At 46.1% G+C, this 4,651-nt stretch overlaps 1 pseudogene; it reads right to left on the bottom strand.

Moving 5' to 3' along the window:
* Positions 1-2,641: 2,641 nt before the first annotated feature.
* On the bottom strand, positions 2,642-3,482 carry LOC109568192 (transcription factor BTF3 pseudogene; annotated as a pseudogene).
* Between the last annotated feature and the right edge of the window lie 1,169 nt (positions 3,483-4,651).

The raw sequence follows: 4,651 nt of genomic DNA, 5'->3' as shown, positions 1-4,651 counted from the left end.
CAGGAAGATGTGTGCAGTAGGGACCTGGGAGACTCAGAGACCCCGCAGGGGAGAAGGACACATACCATGGTGCAGAGCACAGCTTCACCTCTGCATGGAGGTTTTGTGCAGGAAAACTGCAGAGGGGTTGGGCACCATAGCCACCCTTAGGGTTTGCGAGGTGAGAAGCATTAGGAGACTACACCGTTGGGGCAACGACAAGAGGGTCCAAAATAGAAACCCAGCTCAGTTCACTGGGACGACCCTGAGGGATGGGATGGGGAGGGAGGTGGGAGGGGGGTTCAGGATGGGGGACACGTGTACCCCCATGGCTGATTCATGTCAGTGTATGGCAAAAATCGCTACAATACTGTAAAGTAATTTGCCTCCAATTAAAATAATGAAAAAAAAAAAAAAACCAGCTCATAAGCTCCCAGCAAAGCCTTGGTAGCAGTCTGAATGGGGCTGGCTCATTCATTACACACTGGAGTACAGGGCTGTGGTACCCATAGTGGTGAGGCAGGAGCAGGGCCAGTTGAGTCCCCATCCATATAAATGCAGGAGGCTTGAGGAGGCTTGGGTTACACTCGCTTCTAGAGGCAGGGGGCTTGAAGCAACGTAGTATGGATGGCTCACTGCCAATCTATCTCTGTGTCTGGGAAAACAACTCAAGCACAAATAGTAAGTCTTCAAATGATGAGGCATGGGTACACCTTTCAGTTGTAGACATCTCTCATTTCATAAGTCACTGAGATGGCCAATCTCCAGATCATAAAAGGTAAGTACAGTGTAGGGATAAAAGAGGGGCTTCCCTGATGGCTCAGACTGTAAAGAATCTGCCTGCAATGCAGGAGACCTGGGTTTGATCTCTGGGTTGGGAAGATCCCCTGGAGAAGGGCATAGCAACCCACTCCAGTATTCTTGCCTGAAGAATCCCCATAGACAGAGGAGCCTGGCAGGCTACAGTCCATGGGGTCACAAAGAGCTGGACACAACAGAGTGACTAAGCACAGAACAGGGATAAAAGAGATTGGGGGAGGGGAAGGGACCACCAGTTTAATCTCTAAAACACCAAAGTACAGAGCACAGTAACCAAGTGAAGTTCAATAAAGGATAAATGATAAAATTCAGCTTTCAGCCAACCTTGCTAAGTCAAGACATGTTCAGTAAACTTCTGTCCCTCAACCTGCCCACGTGGGTTGGGAGCATCTTTGTCATCTTGAAACACTGCTTTTAGTGACTTTTCCATTCCATTGATTGCTGGTCCTTTCTTCTTGCCTGAAAAAGATGGAGAACATTTTGGTAACAGGAACAAAGTGATGCAGAAGTACCTGAAATTCCTTCTATCTGTTATTCATTTATTACTACAATCAGACAAACAAACCAAAGACCCTGTCTGTCCACCGGCAGCACCAAAGGTTTCCACTGGACCCTGAGAAGTGAGCCACTCAGAGCAGAGGGACGCAGGGTGGTGCTGGAAGTCATTGCAGTGGGAGGCAGAGCAGAAACCTCAGGGCAACCTCTGGGTAGCACCACCCAGGGAGAGAAATCTCACATGTTTGCAGGGTCTGAGCATACTCATGACCAGTTACATGAGGCCTCTAGGTTAACCTTTATGGAAAGTGGTGTATGTCCTTGCTAGGGTTTTTAGTCATTCTGATGCTTAGCTGCAGAAGTTCAAGCCCTTATGATGCTTCATTCCCACCCCCACCCACAGCTCCATCATACTAATCATGTGACCTATGTCCTCAGTTTCCTCTTCTGTGAAATGGGAATCTAACAGAACCGACTGCACAGTGTTGTTAAGAAAATAAGTGAATGATGTATAGAAAGGCTCAGTGCAGCACCTGGCATACTGTAGGTGCTCCAAAAATGCTGGTGCAGTTTTTGCCCTGCCCTGCAGGAGACAGGAGCGCATCGTGGTTAGAAGCATAGGCTGAGGAGTCAGACTGTCTGGGTGTGCAGTCTCATCTCCAGTGCTAACCACTGACAAGTTAATCAACTGCTCTCTGCCTCAGCGTCCTCTCCTATGTAATGAGGATGATCATAACTGACCACCTCACAGGGTGGTTTTGTTAAAAGACCAAGTGCGATAATCCATGGAAAGTACTTAGTACCCAGTACCTGATACACAGTAAGTATTTCTATTACTTCGCCAATAAAGGTCCACATAGTCAAAGCTGTGGTTTTTCCAGTAGTCATGTATGGATGTGAGAGTTGGACTATAAAGAAAGCTGAGTGCCGAAGAACTGATGCTTTAGAATTGTGGTGTTGGAGAAGACTCTTGAGAGTCCCTTGAACTGCAAGGAGATCAAACCAGTCAATCGTAAAGGAAATCAGTCCTGAATGTTCATTGGAAAGACTGATGCTGAAGCTGAAACTCCAATACTTTGGCCACCTGATGCAAAGAACTGACTCATTGGAGAAGACCCTGATGCTGGCAAAGATTGAAGGCAGGAGGAGAAGGAGACGACAGAGGATGAAATGGTTGGATGACATCACCGACTCGATGGACATGAGTTTGAGCAAGCTCCGGGAGTTGATGATGGACAGGGAGGCCTGGCGTGCTGCAGTTCATGGGGTCACAAAGAGTCAGACACGACTGAGCCACTGAACTGAACTGAACTGATTACTCCCTTACTACGCTAACCTGGAACCTTTTTTTATTATTTTTTTTTACTAGGCAAAGAATTTTATTTATCTTTGTCTCAAACTTTATTCTTAGGCTTCTTCAGCTTAATTAGCTGCAAAGAATGAATTGTGTATAAGCAAAAACTGAAAAGAGCTGCAGTGTCCAGGGGCTTAGGCTTAAAAATATTAGAGATCTAGATTTTATCAGATCCATAAACAAAATTTTAAAAAGCAGTCATAATATAAAATAGCAGCTCCCAGTAACTTCTTCAAGATTTATCTTCTCCAGAAGTTAACTCAATTGTTTGCTTCATTCTTGGAAGCCTCATCAAAATTCTCCACAAGATCTGGAACTTCATCATCCTCCTCTCCAGTGGCAAGCAGTGATTTCCCATCCACAGATTGTTTGGGCAGAGCTTCAGCCAGTCTCCTTAAACTGGTCAGACTGTCTGCACCAAGTTGGTTTAAGATGCAGGGGAGCATTTCTGTCTGTTGTCTTGTCTCAGCGTGGCCTGTAATGGTGAAAGTGTTTGCTGCCAGAGATGCCTGAATTTTAGGGTTCTTAAAGTGGATCACTGTTCCTTGATTTGTGAACATATTCACCTCTTCAATACCAGAGATATTGTTTACCCCTAACTTCTTTAAAGAGAACTGAAGTTTTATGTCATCTGCTGTGGCTGTCGTATGAACCACCTTCTTCTTTCTGCGAGCAGTTCCTTTCCCACCCATGAGCACTTGTGCCTGCAGTTTGGAGAGTTTCTCTTGGTTCATGATAGTTTTTTTCATCTTGTTGGAGCGGAAATGGGGCCACGCGGGGGACTAGGGTTGGCACTCAGGTGGTCTCGGGCAGACCAGCTGAGGTTAGGCGCACACGTGGGGCCTCCCTCTAGCTGCCATCTTGCATGCCCGCGTGACCTGCAACCTTTAAAGACAAAGCAGCTTCCAGTTGAGCTTTGTGCAAAATGTCACAAACCAACACCCTGCTGCAAGTCACTCACCCAGTGGCATCGTTCCTCTATTCACCCTGTGGTTTATTTCTTTTTTATCTATGTCAGGTTTTAGTTGCATCATGTGGCATCTTTCACTGGGGCACACACTCTCCAGTTGTGGCGCACAGGCTTACTTGCTCCGTGGGATTCCATGACACAGAGGATCTTAGTTCCCCCACTAGGGATCAAACCTGCATCTCCTGCATTGCAAGGTGGCTTCCTAACCACTGGACCACCAGGGAATTCTCTATTCATACTGTTTTTAAGGATGCTACTTGTTTGTCCCAGTCTCAGTGGAGACAAAAGTAAAGTCGCTTTCTCCAACTATACTTTACACTCCCAGACAGAGAGCTGAGTCAAGGGAGGAGAGGTAATTTTCTGAAGCCTTGGTGAAATCTTTACCTAAACCTTATAAACACTGCAAAACATGTGGAGGGTTTTTGGATTTTCCCCACCTGCCAGCTCCTCACACTTTATCTAAGGAATAAAGACATACACTTAGGTAAATGTGGAGATTTTAATAAAAAGATTCTGCCCCTTTTGCTTTTTGGTATCAAAATTATTTCCCAGAATCCTCTGCTGCTGCTGCTGCTAAGTCGCTTCAGTTGTGTCCGACTCTGTGAGACCCCATAGACGGAAGCCCACCAGTCTCCCCCGTCCCTGGGATTCTCCAGGCAAGAACACTGGAGTGGGTTGCCATTTCCTTCTCCAATGCAGAATCCTCTAGTAGACTGTAAATAAGCCTTTTTTGAGAATCCCTTTCACTGGGAGCCGCCTTCTCTCTAAAGCATAATGAAAGGGTGGGCAAGGGGCACAAGGATTTCTAAACCTAGAAATTCTCCAAGAAAAGATTCATGGGATTCACAGGCCAGCAACACAAAACCGGAAATCTCATCTGAGAAGCTTATTCCATTACAAGTTTTCAGAAATTACGAAAACTAGTAAAAATAGTAGAAGAAGACCAAACTTACAGCTGGCAGTCAAGGCTAGCTCGAGGCGTGTTCGTCCAAGACCCTCTACTCTTCTGCCATCCCCTCGCCTACAACTTTCAG

This window comes from Bos indicus, chromosome 14, assembly GCF_029378745.1.
Source record: "Bos indicus isolate NIAB-ARS_2022 breed Sahiwal x Tharparkar chromosome 14, NIAB-ARS_B.indTharparkar_mat_pri_1.0, whole genome shotgun sequence".
NCBI lineage: Eukaryota > Metazoa > Chordata > Mammalia > Artiodactyla > Bovidae > Bos > Bos indicus.
This window is presented reverse-complemented; position numbering and strand designations above follow the sequence as displayed.